This window comes from Octopus bimaculoides, chromosome 23 (assembly GCF_046866305.1).
Source record: "Octopus bimaculoides isolate indiv1 chromosome 23, ASM4686630v1, whole genome shotgun sequence".
Lineage (NCBI taxonomy): Eukaryota > Metazoa > Mollusca > Cephalopoda > Octopoda > Octopodidae > Octopus > Octopus bimaculoides.
Window position 1 is genome coordinate 1856549 of NC_142950.1, and position 25538 is coordinate 1882086.

A 25538-nucleotide genomic window follows, 5' to 3' on the forward strand; every position below is an offset into this window, starting at 1 on the left:
CACACAGATATGTATGTACGGGTGTGTGTATGCATACATGAATGATTATTCATGTGAAAATATGAGCATGCATACATATGCATATATGTATGTATGTATGCATCCGTTTATATCCCCAGGGAGTGAGAGGGTGAGAGAAGGAAAATATATGTAATCGGAGAAGAAGAAGAATACGACGACGATGATGATGATAATGATGATGATAATGATGACGATGATGAAGATGAAGATGATGAAGAAGATGAAAAATATTTACGTAGAACAGTTTTTGAGGAAAGAAAATTACAATCTTCGTCCGACATACCCAATATTTCTGTTTTTGTTTTTTGTATGAAAAGATGAAATATATCACCTACAATAACTACCCGATTTCACCAGTTATCGAAACATTTGGGTCTGTTGTGAAATTCCATTTAAATCAGTTACAGGTGTAACAGAAATATCCTAAATCCTAAACAACATGCGTATCAGTATTAATATAAAACTAATGCCAATTTTGCGACGCATTTAATCTCTTAGGACCAAATACAGGCTATTAATAGCGTCGATCAGCGGATTTTTTATGAAACCTATTACCAAATTGAGTCTAAGATGCCCTTCTGCACATGTTTAGTTTTTTTCTGTGTGTTTGTATCGCGTTGCGTGTCACATATGATCGATGAAATTCACCCAAGCTCTACAAAAACCAATCGTCTTCCACACTTGAGGTATTTTTCTTGTTGCCATTTCACTTCATAATTTACATAAACAGCATCTGAAATGTCATACCATGCATCAAAATAAATATTTTGCAAAGTTGTTCCCTGTTTCAGATATTCATAGCAGTAATATATTACCGTATGACGTGTCAATCGCAAACACTTTTCAGAAAAAGTTAAACTATATATACAGATAAATGTGGAAAAATAGGATTGCAACGAATATGGGTGAAATTGTTGATCTTAAACAGTTATATTTTCCTCCCATATCATAGGCTGTGAAGTAACTGTAAATTACATGCAAAGCAACGATAAAAGGGATATGGCTTGCAGCTTTAGCTCTTGGATCCCCAATAATCTCCGCTTCAGAAATTGAGATATTTTCATCTTTTTACTTTGTATATTTTCACATTCTGAACTATAACATTATACCTTCCGGTGGTATTTCTAAGGCAAGGAATTTTATGTTATTGGAACTACGTCACGCGAGCCATTGATTCTTGATATTTTCGTAAACCATTCCCATTGTACACTCTGTGAACGTTTCATCATTTATAAAAGATTGACAAATATTTTCAACATTGCCCCCAAAACTTGGTAGACACTATTTTGTTTTAAATCCCTCAAGGCTAGGAAACTGTACAATATGTCCCTATAAAATTCATTACTATCATGAAAAACTTGTAGGAAGAAATGCTTCACCTGTCAAAATAATCCCCCGATTGGAGTGGACTCTGGTGTTCCAAAGTGTAATTGCATTCCGTAGGATTATGCTTGTATACACCGCAGTTATAATAGAAGTGTTGTCGAAAGTAAAATTGATTGAGACAAAAACATATTTTCGATAATTAACATCATTTTGTACCGTACCATTTATTTATTCGGACAGAATCTGACTAAATACTTACTACACCATGTCTTAGAATCTATATTGACTACAGTAACTAATTAAATCTACGGTTGTGCTGCTTTCAACGATCACAGTCAAACTAACATCTTGTCATTTTAATTTATATGAATCTACTTTAGATTGCTATTATAGACACAGTACATGTTTACTTTGTTAATATGAGCTGTCCTGCATATAATTAATTTTAATTTTTATTTACCTCGTAAAGTTACATTGAACATATATTAAATTCTGTGTCAAATATCTCATATTAATTATATTCGTTAGCCATTTCTCAGTATCCATAAAGTAACTACTTTTCCTGTCATTCTCTCGAAACTAGTTAATATATTACCCATTACCTTAAACTAACAAATTAATGGATTCTTCAGTTCAACCTACGTACAATTATATTTAAATTAAATTTATCATCTCGAGATTAATCTCTTTTCTAAATAAGGACTACAACTTCAATATACTAATGGCCTTTTCTATAGACTTGTAATTTTTACTCCGAAATTCTACCTTTTACATCTAAGCCATTTTCCAGTTTATTTATTTATTTTCACAGAAGTGCTACAATCCATTAATGACGTAACCTACATTTTGTCTCACAAGAACGCTGGCCTATTTTGATGTCCATTTACGTCTAACATATTTTTGTTTTTCTTCGAAGTACCATCTCTTAAAACATAGATCTAATTATTATTTTACTTTACACGTTTCTGAAATCTCCTAAATCATGAATAATAGATCTGAAACATCTCATGAAGATTATTTATTTCCTTCTAAATAACTCTTTCAAGTTTTCTCGAAAGTTTCGAAATCATTAGTTCCACCTCTGTTTGTTAGATTCCACACCAACTATCTACGTCAAAAAAGCAGGATTATTCCGCCAGAGAGTTATGTCAAACTTATTTCCATATTCTTTATATTGCCGTAGTCCAAAGTAACGTACAATTATTTAATGCATAAAACTATTAATAAATACATTTTTTGAAAACGTCTTAATTTATTTCTTATAAAAATTTCCGTCAAAAACCTTCACCATTAGCATAAATACGACTTATTCTTTGTAAGCCTAGTATTAATTCTATCGGTCTCCTTTTGCCGAACTGCTAAGTAACGAGGCCGTAAATACATCAACATCGGTTGTTAAGCGATGATGCGGGAACAAACACAGACACACAAACACACACACATATATATATATATATATATATATATATATATATATATATATATATATATACAACGGGTTTCTTTTAGTCTCTGTCTTCCAAATCCACTCACAAGTCCTTGATCGGCACGAGGCTATAGTAGAAATCACCTGCCCAAGTTGCTACGTCCACGCAGTGGGACTGAACCCGGCCAGAACCATGTGTTTGGTAATCAAGCCACTTACCACACAGCCACTCCAGTGCTTTTATATATATATATATTAACAATTTTTTTCAACAAATCAAAGGGTGATGTTAATGAAAATGGTGACGATGATGATAACGAATATGTTAATGACGATGGTGATGATTTTGATGAGCAGAACAATATTAACCAAAAGCATTTTAAAGGCGTCAGTTTAAAAACAGGAAGGAAGAAGAAGTCACGATGAAGACAAGTGGAGTTTAGAGGTGGCGAAGAATTCTGGCAAACCATTGTAGACGTCATCACATATTTAAAGAACTGTGGACATTGCAATGTTATATGTGATTCTGCATGTCTTTAATAATGACATTTTCAAGAAGTCGGTGCTTATTACAACTAGAACCATGCTAAGGTTTTGGCTGCAGGCCAAAGCATTTAGGCAGACAGGCTATTTTAAAACGATGCCAGAATATATAACAAAAAACAAAGAAAGTAAAAAAAAAGTGTGAAATGAGACATTTACAGGTTCAGAAGGTAGTTATTAACAAGGCAACCGATATTAACTATGACAACATAACATAACAGCAATGATAATACATTTAAGAACAACTATTCTGTTGTTCATAACGATAATTATGAGGAAGGTAACGATTTTAATCTGCCCTAGCAAAATAATGCTAAACCTTCATTAAGAATATGTTTATACAATTATAAATATGTTATATATATATATATGCAGTAAATGTTTAACAAGACCGAAATTTCACGCTATTACCTCTAACTGATTTCTCTGTTAGCTAATTTAAACCCTTTGTTGCTAAGATTTTGTCGTAATTTCTGCGAAATTTCACAGAGAATATTATTGCATTCTGATATCAATTGCACAGGAATATCAGAAAAATTATAAGGCTAACCACTGCTTTATTCCATCGGGGATGTTTCACATTCAGGAGTCGCCAGTGTAGATCGGTCATTACAGTACCAAGGAATTGTGCAATTAATGGCCAATACACGTGAACTAAACAGATTAATATGAACGGACAGCCTACAGAAATCCAATAATTGTGTCGAACCTTTAGACTCTGCAGTCGTCTGACCGTTTAGTGCCATACCATTTCAAAGATCTGTCATGTTTTATGTTTGTAAATCGTTGGATAATATAGAACCAAGTAATAAGATTTTACATCGATGTCATGCGTTGAAGGCATTTTATCAAGAAAATGTTTCCTTAGAAATTAGTCTTACACTGAATCAAGAAATGTAGGTACAAGTGGTAAAGGTAGACAGAAGAAACGGTAAAAGATAAATGATTTTGGAATAGCCTAGCCTAGCCTGCATAATATGAAACAGGATGAACTGATATGGCGGAACACAAAGGAGAAAACCGTACTGATTTTAAAAAATGTAAAATCCAAAGACCTACACTGCTATAAAAAAAAAGATGAAAACAACCATTAGAGCGGACAAAGTTAGAATACATGGAACTAAACAGGAAGGCATCTTCTATTCTGAAAGAAATCTAATCGAGATACTTGTGTTTGGGGATAAGTTTTATCGGATGATGTGGCTAGATCTGCAGACATGAATATAATGTTAAAAAACAAAAAAGGAGAAAATAGAGAAATATGACGATTTGGATTGGGAAATACGACGACAGAAAAGTAATCCCAGTTGTTAAAGTTACCGTAGCTAACGTAACTAACAAATTCAATACTTCACTTGTTTGAGAGTTTTGTAACTACCTGAGATGCTTTAATTCAGAAATTTGCTTTATTAGGAACAGTGCGGACTGTATATCAGGAAACCTGTCGTAACTTGGTATCAAGGGCATTGGTGCAGGAATAATACTACTAGCAGGGGGGGGGGGACACTTGATATGAGATAAGGAAGAAAGGAAATTTGAGAGATATGAGAGGTTAGCTTGATAATTTAAGCAGTTGAGGTCGATGAAAAATGTAGCAGTAGTACCAATAATTGTCGGAGCCCTGGGAACAGTGAGTACAAATCTCGAGAAGCACGCGGAACAAATAGGGGCTGCAATAAGGGTGGAGCACTTGCAGAAAGTAGCACTGCTCGAATACTCTAGAAGGTGCTCGAAAAATAAGGTGTCACTTTAGTTCACTGGTAGTGAACAGCTGACACTGTAGTACATCTCCAACGTTAGAAGCTGTACAAAGGCAATAACAAGAATAAGAAGAAGAAAAAGAAGACCAACAACAACAACTACTACTACTGCTGCTGCAACAACATAATTTGGAAAATGAGTAATTGGACAGCAGCTGAATCTGATGGCGTTCAGACGTATTGGATAAAGAATCTGACAGGTTGCCGTAAAAAGAATAACATAACAGATTAATGCACTGATCAAAGAGAATGAAGAAATTCTTGAATGGATAGCAACTGCAAGAAAATTACTCTTTTTGAAGGATGCTTCAAAACTTAAATGTTGTGGACAATTACAGATCCAATTCATTCCTTCGAATGATGTGGAAACTGATCACTGGCATAATCGCCGATGGAATAATGTTATACATTTCTGCTGTGTGTTAACGGAATTCTACCTGTTGGAGAGCAGGGTTCTAAATCGAATTACTGTGACACTAAAGACAATTTACTCAGCTAATTTGGTGATGAAAGTTTCTAAGTGAAAGAAGACGAATTCTAGAATGGCCTGGATAGATAATTGCAAAGCCTTTGATATGGTACCCTATTCATGGACCATTGAATGCGTCAATATTTTGGGAATTGCAAAGAATGTAAAGAGTTGTTTTTGATAAAAAGGCATGAGAATATTAAAACCTGAGCTCACATCTTGTGGAGTTATGGAGAGAAAGTAGGAACTTTAAGAATCGAGAGATCGATCATTTAAGGTAGAAGAATCTCCGTTTACTATTTCTCTTATGCATGATGCGATAACGTTGTTGCTGAGGAAGGTAAGACCTGGATGAGTTTCAAGGAAAACAGCACAGACTCAATCATCCGTTAATTATAGATGAATGTAAGCTGTATGGTAACGATGAAGCTGAAGTCAGCACATTGCTTTATCAAAGAAGATAATACGGAATTTGGCATAAAATATTATGGATCAAAATTCCCGACGAGAGAGAATGGCGACAGACTTGAAGGGCAAATCATGAAAATCATCGATAATTATATACCTAGGTTTAGTGGACATGCATGAGGTTGTTAGACGAAGAAATGAAGTAAAATTTTACGGAAAAGCATCTGCGAATACGTACACCACAGCTGCGATCAAAACTGAATGGAGAAATAAGAAGACTTATAGAGCTATAATAGAAGACTTTTGCCCGAGGTGCCACGTAGCGGGTATGAACCCGAAACCATGTGGCTGGTAAGCAAGCTCCTTACAACACGGCCCATCGTGCCCCTATATATATACATATATATATATATATATATGTCTGTCTGATAGATAGACAGACAGACAACTTTCTTTATTGGCCACACAGGGCGGAACATACAGGGGACAAATACAATGTAGAGTTTTTCTTTTCGAGGTGTCCGTTGTAGCAGTTGACGGTGGAGTCGTCGTAGTGGTAGTGGTGGTATTTTCATTTTTCTGAGGTCGACGGCTTTGCGACGACATCGCTGTTGTGGTGGCGGTGCTGGCATTCACGCGTACACTTGCACCTGTTTGTGTGAAACTTCTCTCCCCTCCTTCCTCCTTCATGAAGCTGTGGTGTAGGGAGTGTAAAGAAATCAAGGTCAAACGATTGGCCATGGAGACCGGCGTTCGTTACAAGACCGTATCCATGGCTTCAAGGCACCATTCTCAAAACCAAAAATGGCTAAGGAAGCCGAAAAGAAATTCACGAAATCAGGAAACACGCCACGCGGGGCAGGTTTCCCGTGCAAATAATTTGCAGAACCGAATGTATTAGTTGTGGCACAACTTTTACATAAACAAAGAATATTATACAATTCACAACTTTTGAAGGCAACAAAAAGCAAACTTGCTAAAGAGACAATGTGACTATCGTCCGTTCATAAGATAGATAGATAGAGAGAGAGAGAGAGACAGGCAGATACCTAGATAGATATATATACATACAGAAAGATAGATAGATAGATAGATGCTAAATCACTGGAGATCTTGTCAAAGTATTCCTAGCCAAAATAAATTTAATATTCTACTTAAATGTATTCAGAGCTCCTTTAGTTACTGTTTGATTGTTGTTATCTTTTAGTATATGTGTAGCAAAAACACACACACATATATATTTTCATATAGATACATATATATATATATATATATATATATCTTATCAAACAGATATAAACGATCGTATATAGGGGAAGACACACATATGTATTTGCATACGGCGAAGAGAGGGAGTTAGAGAAAGACAATGTTGCAAAGCTATAGCAAAGAACATAAATAATTGAATTGGTCATAGAAACCACCAAGATTGAAATCAATTTACTTTTACTGCAGTCTTTCTTCTCTCCATATATTCACATGGAAGATATATTCAGAGAGAAGCCAGAAGCTATTTCATATATAGATACATACGTACACACATACAAAACTTACACACTCGCACAGCTTATATGCATAAATGGGAAGACACATATGGAAGTATATACACATAAAAGTACGTCTCTCTAGGCCATAGCAAATGAAATAAAATCGTTTCAATGAAGACTTTCTCTTAATAAAAGCTATCACAACAAACATTCCGAAATATATTACTGTGTCCAGAAGTAGCCGTGTTGTAATGAAAATTCAGATTGCTCTGTGTTTGTTGTCTTTTGTATATAGACCTTACACACACACACGTATGAATGCAATACTCTCTATTCAGCTTCGGTCTTTTCTCTTTTAGTTGCATTTATTTTGATATTTTGTATCATATTATTTTCGTATGTTTATATTATATATATATATATATATATATATATATATATATATATATATATATATATATAAACATATAGACACATTTAAGCATGTATGCTTGAATGTATATACATGTGTTTCATATGTACGCATACACAAATGCGTGTTGGAGGTTATATATCTGTAACTTCCATCTGAATAGAAGTTCAAACAAATATCTGTCTGTGTTTTTACAACATCTCCATAACCATATTACATTTACGTTTTGGCTCCTTCATGCAGTGTTTACTTACCTTTGCGTTCGTCCGTATGTCACTACACATACGCAGACACCATATATATATATATATATATATATATATATATATATTACTGACAAGAAAGTAATACGATGACGTTTGAAATATTAGAATTTCTTTGTTGATCGACGGAAATTCTACTCTGTTTTCAAGAAACTGTAACAGTTATTCTCTCGTTTTCAAGTAACCTAGCTTTTCGCATGTATAATATTGTTCTTTAAAAATCTTTTGCGAAGTGAGATTCTCTAAGTAAAAAGTGGACCAGATGGAAACCTATGATATCGAAATTCCTTTGCAGCAGGAAGTGGGGAAATCTTAGTTAATTTGCAGAATGGATTTTGGGAATCAATGTTTAAGGCAATTATGGTTAATTTACTCAGCTGGGATGAATTGTATGTCTAATATATTAAGAGATGCAGCACGGAATTTTGTCAGTGAACAGGTCACAGTCTCAAAGCAAATTTGGCAAATTAAATTTAAATGTCGAAGTGAATCTAACGGTTTTTGTGTGTTATTCTAAATGGCTTCTAAACACCTTCCACGCTGCAATTGTTTTCGTTCCAGCACACGATCTCAGATCAGGTCACTTGCTATACAAATACATCTACGAAATATTAATGTATGTTTTCAGGTATTTAAAAAACCTCCTTCGGTCATGAATGACCAGGGAATTTCACCTATAATGTTACCCTCCGAGGCACAAATTTGGGCAAGGTCATTTATGGAAGAGAAGCAGTAGTCGCTAGATTTAATCACCACCAATTATTACAGTATTCAAGACAGACTGCTGACGAGAATGACTGAATTAAGGAATGCAGGATCAGCCTTAACACATGAACAACACTTATTTATCGACGGTGAAATCATAAATGGCAAAGTTGCCTTCGGTGGTATTTGAACTCGAAGTAAATTCATCCGGAAGGTATTATACATTATAGTATGTTGGCCGTTTTTACGCCTCGGATATGTCACAGCACCAACTCCAATATATCGTCTTCATTGTTTGAAAAGCGTAGGTGTTTTGTTTGTTGACTATCATTTTCGAGTGGCAACGGAACGAATATTAGAAAGGAAAGAACCGAATCAGATTCTGTAACGACTATCAGACAACAGTTTAGAAGCTCCGACAATCCACTCGCTTTGAGTGGCACTTGTTTCATCCATTGTATAAGGAAAATGGCAAAGTGGAATTATGCCGAGTATGAATTCGAGAATTAGGGAGTCGGAACAGAATTTGTGAATCATTTTATCCGTCATTCAAACAACACTACCAAATAAGTTGCAGCTTGTAAATAATAATATTCTGGCATTTTTTCTAACATACATTATTTTGGACAACTTTATCCACTTCTAATACAATTTACAATTCGCTTCTACTCAGAGGTCCACAATCTGTCGACGTGTTTCCTTCAAACGGATATTATTATACCCGTTTGATTTAAACCGTGGTAACGTAGGGTAGGTACACATAGTTAAGAGCAGGAATCGATATATGACAGCTGTATCTGGAAAATATTTTCATTTCCGTTCTACGCTATTAAATTTCAACGTTTTACTCACATTCAGATTAAGTTTGAAGAAAATATATTCTACAGTTCATAATATTATTACACTAACACAAAATAAACAAATAAATAGCGTTGTGTTATATTTATATAACATGAGAAGCAAGCGTATAAGACCTACAGATGCAATGTTCCAATAAGCGAGTTGCTCAAACGAAATATAGAAATTTCCATTGATGTAAAATTCATTATCTGAAAAATAGATTCTTTAGAGAGATAGGGAATTAATCAAGACTTATGATATAGATTATTTTCACACCTGCTGCCAACTAAATATTTGTCTTCCAGTATCGAACATTCCGATATTGCCGCAATATAGTTCAAGGAATTTAATCAATCATTTCTAATTCCATATATGACCTCCTGGATAATTCTAAATTATTTTTGTGTATACTTATCAGCCGATATATCTCTCTCACCCCCTTACGTCGGATTCTGTCTTCATATTATACATGTGTGTGTGTGTGTGTGTGTGTGTGTGTGTGTGTGTGTGTGTGTGTGTGTGTGTGTGTGTGTGTGTGTGTGTGTGTGTGTGTGTGTGTGTGTGTGTATATATACATATACACACACACACCCGGCATCACATACATATACATACGTGCGCACATATATATTTATATAAATATATATATATATATTATATATGCACGTATATATTTGTGTATATACGTATGTATACTTATGCATATGTATGTATGTACGTACGTATGTATGTATGTATGCGAATGTGTGTGTATTAGATATATACCTACATAGACAAATTTGTGTGTGCTTGTGAGTGTGTACCTGACTTATTTAAATATTATTCTTGAAATAATTTACTTTTAAGTAAATAAGGAACAGCAGTAAAAGTGAAATTGCGAAAAATACGGTATTAGTTTAACGACTGAGAACATTCAAATCTCTTGCGAGTACGTTCGCACTCGCAACAGATACATACGTGCACACACAAGGATAATCATACATATCTACATACATATAAGAATGATAATAATAATAATACACACACACACACATATATATATATACATACATACACACACACGCACATATACATATGTAGCTACATTGCAATTTAAAATTTTTATATCTTAACTTATTGCATGGTCGGTTCAATCTCTGAAAAGGATAAATGAACTTAATTTTCTCATATTTTGAAATTGTAATGTTTCTAATGGTTGAGATTCTGAAAGTTGTGGATCATATTTTCGTATGGAACGACGATGATGATGATGATGGTGATAAGAAACGCTTTCTGCATCTGGTGTACTGAGAATCATGAAGAACATACGTAGCACTGTTTTACAATCGTTCCTGTATTTATTTCTTCGAACATATGTCAGGCAATATTAATTTTATAGATCTTTTTTTTTGTTTCTTTTTTGTTTTCTGGACGTCGAATCTTTTCCGCATTGGAATCGGGTGATTCTGAGTCACCTTCCGGGGGATTTAATTGAAGAAATTCATCCGAGGCTACGGGGAAGCAAGTAGTTTAAGACCGGTTTTCCAGCGATGCGGTTTCAAACACAACGATATTCATAGATGCACACACACACACATACACACACACAAACATTTATATATATATATATATATATATATGTGTTTAAAGATGTATGTATAAAGGTATATATATATATATATGTATATACATACATACATACTCTCATATATATATATAGATAGATAGATAGATAGATACACATAAAAAGTTACACATACACTCACACACATATGAAGGGCTTCCATAGATGTTCCGTTTACCAAATTATTCACTCACATGAAATGACCGACGTGGGGCAATGCTAGATACCGTGCAGTGGAATTGAATCCGAAACCATGTGGTTAAGAAAGAGGCATCTGAAATACACACCTAGATTTGTACCTAGTTCTTATATGACATGTTCTTTTCTATTTTTGTTTTTGTCTTTCTTATGCACTTGTTGAAGAGAGAATAAATACTCAAGGCTTGTAGAATGCTCCTTTACAAAGCTTATCCGTTTGGTCTCATGACATACTCGAATAAATTCAACATTATCAATAAAAACCCACAGCGTTTATAACTCCAATTTTGACCATTCGACCTTTCAGGTCTTTGAAGTAAGTACCAGTCGAACACTGGGGTCGATGTGAATATCACTTACACTTTCCCTTCGAGTTGCTCATCTTTCACCCAAATTAAAACTAATGTACACGTACAACTAGTACGGTATGCGTATAAACATTATCTCTGCAATAAATCATCTTGGTTCGCGGTCATTATGAGCCCGGAACCGAGATTATACACACATAAATACGTACACACACACACACACACACACACACACACACACACACACGCGAGTGCGTGCAAGTGAGTGTGTCTGTACATATATCTGTGTGTGTGTTTGTGTGCGTTATACACATACGCACAGACGCACACAGAAATATATATGTGTTGATATGTATATATCTACATATACAGTATACATATACAGTGTATGTACATGCCTTGAACGAGTGAGAGAGAGAGAGAGAGAGAGAGAGAGAGAGAGAGAAAGAGAGAGAGTGTGCGAGGGAGGGAGATACAGAAAGAGATAGGTAAAGATATAACCACAAGCGCAAAGACTATAATACTGTCTGCATAACTGCATAACTATAAAATCTGTGATGAGATATTTCTAATATCACACGCTATTATTGAATAAGTCTGTGAGGAATTGGTGAAACTCCTGTTGATTTAGAAACATTTGTTGTTAGAGTAATTTCTTCGTTCTTCTTCTATTTACTTCCCTATGACATGTGATTCTTTAATACAGCCACTAACACATTGTGTTTTAGTGGTGGTGGTGGGTGGGTGCATTGTTATTCTTGTACCTTGTCTCTAAACTTTCCAGTTATTACTTCAGACATTATGTCATATTTCCATGTAATTTTCTGTTCCTTTATATTTATACACTGCTTAAACCACTCAGATATCATCTTCTTACTCTTCTTTTATATAAGTTTGTCTTATAGAATTTTTTTGTATAGTTGAGTGAGGAATATCTGAAGAATTAAGATATATGAGCGTTTAAAACGTTCAAAGGTTGTGAGGACATCACAGCGACATAAATTCATATCGTTTTTACTACACGCCTTCGTAATAAATGATATCCATTTTCCTGCCCTTCAACTCGCTCCATTAGCGGGTGGTATTTCTGATAATATTCTGCTTTGTTCAATGGATCAATGAGGAATTACAGAATTTATATAGATATACACGCAGGCGTGGCTGGGTGGTGAGCAGCTTGCATCCCAACCACATGGTTCTGGGTTCAGTCTCATTGCATGGTACCATGTGCGAGTGTCTTCTGCCATGATCTTGGACTGTCGTTAGCTTGTGAGTGGATATGGTGGACGGTAACTGAAGGAAGTGGTGGTGGTCATGCTATTCCATTTACTTTTCCATTCTTTTAGACTGCAGCCGAAGTGGGGCACAATCTTGAAAAATGTTTAGTCCAATAAATTGTCTACTAAGTATGTAATGATGTGTGGAAACAATTGTAATGATTTGGAATAATGATCGATCTATTTTCTGTAATCAATCTCTTCATATAATTTCATGATTATTACGGATAACAATCTTGAGAAATTAGGCTTCTCAAAACCAGAAAGGAGGACGCTGATTCGAAGACTACAGATCAAAGTCATCACTGGAACTGAATATCTGTAAAACGTTGCAGAGGTTTATCATTTAAGTATATATGGGAATGTCTAGATATGTATGAGAAGATATACATAAAACAAAACGTACACATCTGTACGTATACATACATACATGCAAATATACCTTGTTGTTGATGTTGAAATTCCAATGAAGGAACCTTGGATCTAAATTTCTGTATTGACATGAAATCTTGAAATACAATTGAATAACGATAATACATACATACATATATACATACATACATGCATACACACATACATATATAAATACACAGCAATATGAATAATTTGAATATAATATATGATTCAAATGAAATGAAAAAATATTTGTATGGATTTATTTTTGGGGACACAACACATACTCTATTTTATGGACAAAGTGTAGCGTGAGATCCTGTTCTCATAAAACTCCACACCACCAAATGTGATAGCTGTGATGTGTTTAGCAAGACAGTTAGTCAAGAATGCATGTGGAAAGGACGTGAAGACCCATGATAGACGGGGGGGGGACATATAAAGAACAATCACTACTGAGGAAGCGGCTATTTAACACGAAGATAATAAAGATATCAATAGAGATTAGACAGCATCTGTTATATGGAGAGACCTCCCCCCGCGCTCCACCACCACCACCACAGCCTTTAACTGAACACAACGCGAAAAATATTGTAAATGTCAATTCCTTTGCAAAACGCTTTCGGTTATTTTTACGTCTCTTTAGACATTTTCCCGGTAGAAAAGGATCACCACCACCACCACCACCACCTTGATCATCATCATCATCATCATCATTGTAATTATCATAAACCAACATCATTATCAATATCATCATCATCATCATTATTATTATTACTATTATTATTACGTCATGATTATTATCATTACCTCATTATTGTTATTATTATTATTATTATTATTATTATTACTACTACTAATACTACTATTATTACTATCATTATTATTATTAATATCAATTTAATTTTATTGTTCTCTAGCTTTGATAGTTCTCTTCTCGCTGTGTTTTTTCAGTATTTTATTCGTTTCCGGTTTTGCTGAAGATGCAGAAATTATTGATGTTTCACGATAGTAGCATTGCGATTATCATTATTACTACTATTATTATTGTTGTTGTTTTTGTTATTGATACTGTTGCTGCTCCTACTGCTGCTGCTGTTGGTGCTGCTGAGGTGGTGGCTGTGGTGGTGGTTGTTGTGTTGTTGCTAACATCATCGCTTCTTTCATTATTAATGCCGTTTTTGTTATTGTTGTTGTTATGAAAAAGCATATTGGAGGCTTTTGTGAGTGCTTTTTGTCGTTGATAATTTCTGAATTAGTTTCTGTTGGCGTGAGTGTCGCCGTTGTTGTTGTTGTTGTTGTAGTTGCTATATTTTATAATTGATTATGTTATTGGTATTGATGTTGTTCATTTTATTGTTGCTGTTGACGTTGCTGCAATTGTTCTCGTGCATATATGTGATATGTTGCAAAATACCCAATCGTTCTTTGATGCAAGAAAAGGCCATAAGTTATCGGTAGGAATATTTATACTTGTGATATTTTATTGCCTGTAGACGTATTATATAACTAGTCAGACACAGATAACGAGAGAGAGAGAGAGAGAGAGAGAGAGAGAGAAAGAGAGAATACTGGTAAAGACCAATGAAAGAAAGAGTAAACAGAGATGAAAAGAGAAAAAAAGCAAACAGGAAAGAGAAAGAGAAGAGTCAGTGAATGTGGCCTAGACAAATACGCACAGAACACACTGCAACCAAGCCCTTCGACATGCCAATACGCGTACACATTACTATTCAGAAACACATATACACACACACAAACACGCGCACACACTCATATGTCTCTCTCTCTCTCTTATATATATATATATATATATATATATATATATAGAGAGAGAGAGAGAGAGAGAGAGAGAGACATATATACATGCCCATAATTGCTTGCGCGTGTACATTTAAGAAGACAAATGTCTGGGTTCAAAGATAATCACTAAAACTACAATTTTGAAGTCATAGCAAGCGGATAAGAGATATGCGTCATTCAATAGGCACATACTAAAAGGTTCAAATACGTATGACTATCTTGGAAGTTTTATAGAAATAGTTTTAATGAGAAGGCATATCTAGCACAAGAGTTATAGGAATCGCATCCACTGTTATTGTACAACAACATTAATGTGTATGCAGCTCTCTTAAGATGCGTTTTAATGAAAGTCATGGCATAGAATCGAACTATACTGAATCGCCTTATAGGCTTTCAAACTGGAGTATTTTGATGAATATTGTTGAGAAAAGAAGTTACACAACGTTTAACGTAACGACCACATTTCATTGGAAGCAGCAATGAAGAATTGGTGCTCATGAATAAGCCACATTCATCCTTCTCACACCGAATGATGACTTGTCATTTAAGCAGTAAAGCATTTAAAGAAAAAAATCGTTCAATTTATGGAATGAATAGGAAGAGTAAAAGTTTTTTGAAGAGTAAAAATCTTGTAGTATCGAAAACGAAACAACAGCTCCCTTTTCCTGTGGTACTTGATTACGAAGGCAGGGCTACACTACTTCCAATTATAGCAACGTTTAACAATTTGTTTTAATCTCCAAGTAAATCTCAATTTGTTAGCAGATCTGTAAAAATGATACCAGCCTATTATATAACGTTCGTAAAGAGTATCAACTGATGTGCAATAATATTGTTTCACACGCACGCACACACACATATACAACAGTCTTCTATTTTTGTCTACGAGTCAACCATATCCTGTCATGTATGTATATACCATATATGCATATACATTTACATACATGTCTATATGTATGTATCTATCTATCTATCTATCTATCTATCTATCTCTATATATATACATGTATCACACTGCATAAAAACCAACCTTGGGAAATTAGGATTCCCCAAACCAGAAAGAATAAAGCTGATTAGAAGACTACAGATCAAAGCAATCACTGGAACTGTAAAAATCTTTATTATTTAAGTTTATATGATCATGGCTAGACATACAAGTATATGCATGAATAGATATATATATATATATACATACATACATACAGATATGTGTGTGTGTGTGTGTGTGTATGTGTGTGTGTGTGTGTACCAACTAACTTTTAATAAATATTGATTTCAAATATTAGCACAAGCAGTTTCGGGTAATGGGCCAAGTCGGTTACATCAACCCAGTGCTCAGCAGGCACACTTTTATCGAACCTGAAAGGATGATAGGCCTCGGTGGAATTTGAACTTAGAACATGAAGAAGGCCGATATACTGCTAAGCCTCTTGCGCAAACAGCTAACGATTCGGCCAGCTCGCCGCCTTAAATTTATAACAAATAATATCACAAATATTCTAATAATATTTATCACCATTGTCAGTCCTCAAGCCTGAAAGTTCTCCTTTCTGAGTGTGGAATCATAAAAAATGATAAAATTATTGTCGATTAATATTATTCTGTCTACGCTGGTACATGTGTTATATAAGATATAACAAAAAATAATGACCGATGATTGTAGATGGATGTTATGTCGAATGGAAATAGTGGTAAATATGTCCGGTGTATATTTGATAATGATTAAATTAAGAAGACACATGTTTACACATTAATTTTAAAATTACTTTTTCATCTCTAGTTGACTTAGTACGAAGGCAGGTTTGTTTGTTGTTGCCGATTGATTTTCTAATATTTCCCTTTGCGCTCAGAATGTTCACGTAATGCATGATGGCTTTTGTTTCGTATAAGGAGTAGGAGTTTGGTTCATTGAAGGCACTGTTGTCTCTGTTGAATATATGGTATTGGTTTTTACGTAGATTTGCGATTCATTTTAGCTATTTGTTTACATACTGGTTATTAAACAATTCTTCGATCAATCGTTTTGTTTAGAGATTCATTTACTTGGGAAGAATACATGAAATACTCACATGTTGGCATACGAATATCTAAGTGCATAGATTTGTATGTATATGTATGTATGTGTATATATATACATATATATATATATAAATATATATGTATGTGTGTGTATATATATATGTGTGTGTGTGTGTGTGTGTGTGTATATATATGTGTGTGTGTGTGTGTGTGTGTGTGTGTGTATATATATATATATACATATATATATATATATATATACACATACATACACACACATGTACATATATGCTTAGATAGATAGATATTCATGCACACAGACAGACAGACACACACACACACACACACACACACACACACACACACGTATATATATCATCTCTACCTATGTTGCCATTCACTGCTTTTCTCAATATTCACTCATTGTCCTTGTACTGAGTGCCATTACAATATACGTGTTTTCCATTATTCTTAGAAATATAAAATAGTCGTTAAGTCACAAGAATATATAAATAACAAATGTAAACCATCACATAAACACTTAGTGACTAAAGGAATTTTTAAAATTCTCAAACAACGAATACTGTAAGGTTAATGATCAGTGTAATATAATTTTTTAGCCACAAACATAAAGAACGAATTATTGTAACGTTCTTGATGACAAGATGGAAAAGAAGACAGAAAAATGTCACTTTATAAATCTCGTAAAATATATGGATATCTGAGAGACAGAAAAATACATCATTAGTCATATAAAATATATTGATAGCAAAATACAAAAGATAAAAGTAAAACAAGAAACTAAATCATATATTGGGAGCACTGTTGAGATTGATTCTAGATTACGAAAATGGAATTGACGCTGCTGTTAAAATGCTTCTCTCTGTAGGATATGAATGAGTAGAAAACGTACGTGTGTGTGTGTGTGTGTGTCTGTGTGTGTGTGTGAGTGGGTGTGTGTGTGTATGTATTTATATATATATATACATATATATATGTCTGTCTGTGTGTGTATATGAGTGTGTGTATATATAAATATATATGTATGTATGTGTATGTGTTTTTCTCTCCAACATCACTTGACAACTGATAGTGGTGTGTTTACGTACTCGTAACTTAGCGGTTCGTCAAAACAGCCCTAGAGAATATGTACTAGGTTTACAAAGTATAAGTCTTGAGGTCGATTTGCTCGAGTATGGCTGCATATTATGATGAACTACATCTACCAACAACATCATAGACCCACTACCCATAAACAGCTGTTCAACCTATAACACCTTCCTTTCTTCTGTTTAGATTCAGGTCAATCTTATTTTTTTGCACTTAGATGAAATGCACTGTGCTCAGCACACGATTGATGCTTACATCTGTGGAACCGTTGATCTTTGATATGCCTGGCCAGAATGAAATTCACGTTTAAGATATTGATATTTTACAACTGAGCTAGGTTGTGTTCATTTTTATTGCTCCGTATGTCTTTCGCCGATGAGATCAATGTACAAGTGCGGTAAGGTAGATTGCTGTGACATAAAATTAGATTAATATCGGATCTATTTGCTCAAAATTGACCTGCGGTTGACAATATACGACTCAGAATTGAAAAAAGAACCAGTTCACTTGCCGTTGAGCTATTGCTGAACTCGAATCGATAAGACAAATGCTAGAATTCATGAAGAAGCTATCAATTCCAGGTTATTTACGACAATTTCAAATGTCCAACACGTCTTTTCAAAACTAAACCGTTATTTGTGTGAAATGTCAATCGTTTTATATAAAGAAAACCAAGAATAAAGAATGAAGAAATTTGTAATGAAACGCTCAATCAGCCACTATCTACCAACCGCAACTTTCAAAAACAAATAAAATAGAAAATCTAATTCGTCTGCAACTTTTCAAGAATATAACTAGGAAAGAGCCAAACTGAGAAGGAAGTGGTATGGCTCGTATATTTTTTTTAAGATTTTCTGTTTTTTTTTTTAAATTTTTTTTTTTCCAATCAGAATTATTCTGTATTAAATAGAAACTTCCTACATAATTAAAAATTCATATATCACTGTCTGAAATGAAAATATAAACATTCGCAGAAAAGACAAAAAAAAAAAAAAACGAAAATAGAATTCAAACAAACAAAAAAAAAAAGAAATCTTTCAAAATCGATCAAACAATAACTGAAGAGAATTAAATAACCATTTTCCTCTTGCGTTATTATTAGTAATAATTTTCGTCGTAGTTTAACAATCATCATTCCTATCTTTATTACCGTTGATGTTATTGATATTACTGGCAGGAATTATGATTAATTTGGTTACTAGCATTTATAATTATAATAATTATTATTATTATTGTTGTTGCTGCTATCCTCAGCGTCAACATCGTCGTCGTCAGCGCCATCAGTATAATCAACATCGTCGAATCGTTATTATTATTTCGAGTACGATTAATATTTTTACCATCGTTGATATTATCACTATTACAATCATCACTACTACAACTACTGTTGCTGCTGCTGCTGCTACTACTATTATAACTCCTACGCAACTATTACTACTAATTCTGCTATTCCTACTACTACTAATACCAATAATACTACAACAGCTACTGCTAATAATGAGAATAAGAATAATAATAATAATAATAATAATAACAATAATAATAATAATAATAATAACAATAATACTAATAATAGTAGTAGTAGTAGTTAAAAGAAAAGAATAACAACAGCAAAACTTCTCGTCATCGATATAATTTAGATTATCATTTATTTTGCTATATTTATTATTATTATTATTATTATTATCATCATTATTATTAATGTTAATAAACCTTTTACTCCCGTGATTACTTAAGAAAAACTACTCATTATTATCCTTCTTATTAGTTTCACTCTTGCTATCGTTAATGCTTTCGTTGTTTTTTTATAATATTTAATATTATTGTTAATATTATTATCATTATTATTATTATCATTATCATCATTATTATTATTATTGTTATCATCATCATCATCATCATCACAATTATAGTTCGAAAGTTATTTTATAGTCATGAATGAAATGTTCTAGAAAAAAAAAAAAACGTAATATTTGTCAGAAAATTTCTAAACAAAATATAGAATAAATTATGATTTTTTTTCTTTAGAATTTATAAAAAATATGTTAAAAACTATTTAGTAATTTTCCATTATTCTTTTGTATTTTCCTGAATATATTTATTTTTGTTTGTTTCTCATTTATTTATATATATATTTTTATATTTTTTTTTGCATCAAAGTTATTTTAGAATAATATCGAAATTATATTCCGAGTTATGCAAAGCGGTATTGTTGTTGGATGTTTTTTTTTTTGCAATTATTGTTATTTTGTTCTGATTTTTGTGCAGTTGTTCAACTGCTGATGTTGGTGTTTCTTGTTTTTATATTTCTATTATGTGTGTCTATTGTTTTTTTTTATTTTTTATATTTCCTTCTTTTTCCTTTTCGTTTTCATTTTACTCCATCTTCTGTTATTGATAATCGCTCTTACTTGTGTTAGGGTTTGTTATGTTGATGATGATGTGAGGACGATGACGATAATGATGATGATGATGATGATGATGACGAGGATGACGATGATAATGTTGATGATGATGATGATGATGAAGATCATGAGTTCAATGATGATTACGATGATGTTAAGGAAGATGTTAATGACGACGACGATGATGGTGATGACGATGATGAGTTTAATGATGATGGTGATGATAGTGATGATGTTGCAAATGGTGATAGGGGAAGTGATGACAGTAACGTCGATGGCGATAATTATATTCGTGTTGCCTGAGATGATGTTGATGTTAGCGGTGTTGTCTACGATGTAATTTGTATTGGGTGCTGCGTCCGTGATGATGACAATGATAATGATGATGGTGATGATGATGATTATGGTCATGATGACTATGATGAAGAGGAAGCTGTCGATTATAACGATGATACTTGTTGAAAATAGTGATAATTATGATGATGATGATGATGATGATGATGATAAGAGTGGTAGTGGTGTTGGTGATGATGGTCCTGGTAATAATGATGGCGGTGATATCCATGATGACAATAATGATGATGTTGAATATGCTGATCGTGATGCGGCAGCTTGTGGGGTTTGCAGTTTGTATTGACTTCAATGTGCCGTTTTCGACTATGTCTGTAGTGGTGATGATAACAACAACAACAACAACAACAACACCAATACCAATGATTATGTTGTTGAACACCTTTTTTATTAAATTTTGTTGTCGATTTTATTATTTTAATTTTATGATTCGTCTTCTTTCACTGATTCATTGTTTGTTGTTGTTGTTGATTTTACTATTTCACGTAATTGTATCTGTCATGCATTAAAATTCATTATAGCATGTGGTTGTTAATTAAATATTTGTCAATGGAACATTTCATTTTTTTCATAGGGTATGTGGGGTGTGGAAGATGGCAGTGAAAGAAAAAAATATAGAAAATGGATGAAGACAATTCTACTAACACCAACAACACAACAATAGCTACCATCCTACCATCATCACCATTGTAAACATTAGCAGCAACACGCGATTACTACGACAATTACAACTGCAACTACGAGCGCCAGGAGTACCACGTCTGCTAACATTACATTCATCACTACGTACCCACGATTTCCAGTAAGCTGGGTACTATTTCAAGCACAACGTTTAAGACGCCAACAACACCAGCTCAAAAAGTGACTACCATCTGCGCCATCGTTAAACGAAATACCGCCACAGACCCGAACGATCACTATGACGATCAATGCCAATCCCCAAACCATCATCACTAAAATCAGCTCGACACGACTGCCATTAGCTCAACTCCCATATCCATAACAATCCCTCCCAGCGCTAGTACAATATGTTAACTAAATTACCTTCATAATAATATCCCTAATATCAATACTATTCACCAGCGAAATGTATTTGAAAATTCCATAGCATCGCTGGTGCTATTAGTGCCTCTTTGTGCCAAAACCATACCTGTTTCTTCCTCACTAATAACGGTACCGTTCCCGCCACACCATACAAAAAAAAAATGTGAAACAAGAACTCTGTCCTAATAACAATCACCATCACCGTACTTACAACCCTCTCACCACTAACACTTCCATCACAACCAAAAACATGGCAAAACAAACAAGCAAAAATTACAACTAACTTTATCATCACACCATTTCTAACGCATGGGATTGTAATGGAACATTCCATTAGTATCAACGTTCGGCGTAACAAGCAAACCATTAACCACTCCAACACCAATCCTGAAGTCTCTAGACATTATCACAGTCACAACAACAACAACTGCACCAATGCTATCACTAGCAGTAATTTCACACCAGCACTATAGCGAAAACAACGAAATTATTCATAACGACACCGATAACAACACCATTTCTACGCCATAATCGTTGCAGCATTTATGCTCTAACAACAGCGAGAATATCAATACTGTATAATGTACAGTAATTTCACACCAACATCACAGTAGAGGCAATGACAAGTGTTACGTCAGCTAATGCATTACCAGAGAAATCGTATCGTTTTTTTAACTCTGCAACGACGAGATCTAGGCGGTAAATACTAACATCAGACCAGCAGAATAACCACGGTACTATTGCTTTTACAGTAATATGAACACCATTCCTAATATTCTAACAATAACATCAAAGCAGTGTAAGCCACGAGAACCACCAATTCTATTACTTATTTCTAGCCGATAGAGATGTGTATTTCTATGCTAATACTGTATTGATGAACACACGAAATCGAATACTAACAACTTCATTCGCTAAAAGCTTACCAACCGAAACAACAACCGTCGCCACAAAACACACACATTAGCTGCGAAGATGAAACAAGGAGATCGACATCAAGCATAATGCCTCGAACCAATTGTCACTTCACGAGCCACATTATTGCAACAATAACACAAACATGGCACAATCGCCAAATTCATTTATTTTCCCCAACAAAGAAAAGCAGCACCATAAGAAACGCGCTATATGGAAGCGTGTTGCACGACATCGTCGCTGATTGGTTGCATCGTTAGAGATTGGAACGAAATACTTTTGTTATATTTATATAAGATACTTCCCATCGCATTGTAAACTTTTCGGATTCCAGATTGAAATGCCGCAGTCCAACATGTTACCACAGAATACGAGAATACACCAAAACGATAGCACCAGAATGAGCAAGCAATATCTCTCTGCGAGACGCATCTCATCAGTTCAATAAATATTATGCAAAGGATGCAACGGACTTTTAGGAAGAACAAGAAATTTGGAGATGCGAACCATGAATATTTTTCCCACAGTAATTTAACACGTTAATGAAAGTTGTCAGAGCGTCAGAAACACAGGAATCTTTTTTTGACAGGGAGGAAACCCCAAGAACGTAGCTGGGGACAAAGTTCTCATTATTTTATATAAACATCAGTATTGAACATATGAAGGAAGGAAGAACGTGAAATGGCTCAGTTGTTGAAGAGTTGGATAGAAAGACATAGTTACAGTTACTGAGTTCAGGGTTCAAACCTAGCTCATGTCATCTGTATCGTATCGGGGACGATAGAATTGTAGTAGTCAATGGCGATATATTGGTACGATTATAAGAATATTGGTAGCAATGTTTTGCGCTAGATCTTGCTACCCGTTGTACTCCAACAACGACGACCAAATGGACACAGCGAAGAACTTTCCCTTGGATAACTTCGGTAATATGCAGACAGGAAATATTTGCATAGATGCAAACGTTAATCTTCCACACAAAAACCAATTCACTTCATAGAGCTGAACATACAGACGCAGTGACGAGGTCAAACCTGATTGATAGAGGCATCCGATACGAATAGCTGACTCATCGTTTTGCTCCTGCTGTCGGTGGTGTAGACCGGCTATGATATTCTTCTCTTTCTCTTCGTCATAATATTTATTCCGATTTTTAGTCATCCATATTTTCTGCACCAGTCCTACATCCGTCAAAGATGACCCAAGTTTTGCAATTCGTCTATTAAACAGAATATACCAAACATGTTCTCAGGTTTTGAAGATGAATTGTTCTGTCTTAAAGAGGAATGGTATCGCCGATATTTCTTAGAAGTCAACCAGCGACGGGGAAATTCAATGTCTGACGCCCAAAACATATAATAAGCCAATGATGACAGCAAGAATATATCGATAACAAGAATTAGATGAAATATACTGTAATTTTTCTTCTTTTTACAATAACAGGAAGCGTCTAAAGAAGTGTTTTTTCATGAATAAATAAATAAATGAATAAATAAATAAATATTTCTATGAATTCGAAAGAACAGTCTTGCATTATGCCGCATCAACAGAAAGTTGAATCTAAAATGTCAAGAACAGAGATTTGGCAACGTAACAATAGAATACAAATATAAAGTCCAAGCGATATATCAGTTTGAATGTGCCTATGTAGAACATATTACGCATACATACGTGTGTGTGTGTGTGTGTGTGTGTGTGTGTGTGTGTGTGTGTGTGTGTGTGTGTCTGTGTGTATATAATTGCATATACGTTGTTGTGTGCTGAATATGGGCGCTTATGTATATTCGTATAGTGTATGTTGGTATATGTGAAAATGTATGTACGCATCAAAGAGCAGATTGTTGTGTTGGAGTGTAACGATATATGCATGCGTATATGTATAGCATACATATGTGTAGGCATAGATAAATAAATAGGTCGAAACATAGATAGACAGATAGTTAGATAGATTGATAGATGAAGAGATAAATAGATAGAGTTAAAGTGAGTTACATTATGTATACAATATACTGAGAGGGGCAGACAAACACAGCGGGAGAGGGAGTTGAGTGCGTGTATGAATAAATATATGAGCATTACGTGGAAAGGAAGAAATATGACAAACTTAGATACACCGACATGTGCATCTTTATATATATATACATAAGCATAATAATCCGAATGTAGATATATAGATACGCGTAGACGTGGGGAAACACACTGACGCTCTCACACCCACACACACACACCCACACCCACACCCACATCCACACCCACACCCACACACACACCCACACACACACACACACACCCACACACACACCCACACCCACACCCACACACACCCACACCCACACACCCACACCCACCCACACCCACACCCACACCCACACCCACACATATTAAAAGATAGAGAGAGAGAGAGAGACGGAGAGATAAGACACTGGTTTCAAATTTTAGCTAAAGACCAGTA

The 25538-nt window shown here is 34.4% G+C and overlaps 2 long non-coding RNA genes across 3 annotated transcripts in view; one reads left to right on the forward strand and one right to left on the reverse strand.

The window, feature by feature from the left end:
• The window catches only part of LOC149131283 (uncharacterized), a 44003-nt gene extending 19416 nt beyond the window's left edge, over positions 1-24587 (forward strand). The window contains exon 2 of the long non-coding RNA XR_016238062.1: positions 21702-24587. This is a non-coding gene — a long non-coding RNA (uncharacterized LOC149131283). The remainder of the gene's footprint in view (positions 1-21701) is intronic.
• The window catches only part of LOC149131282 (uncharacterized), a 163134-nt gene that overhangs the window by 83755 nt on the left and 53841 nt on the right, over positions 1-25538 (reverse strand). The gene's annotated exons all lie outside the window — the stretch shown is intronic.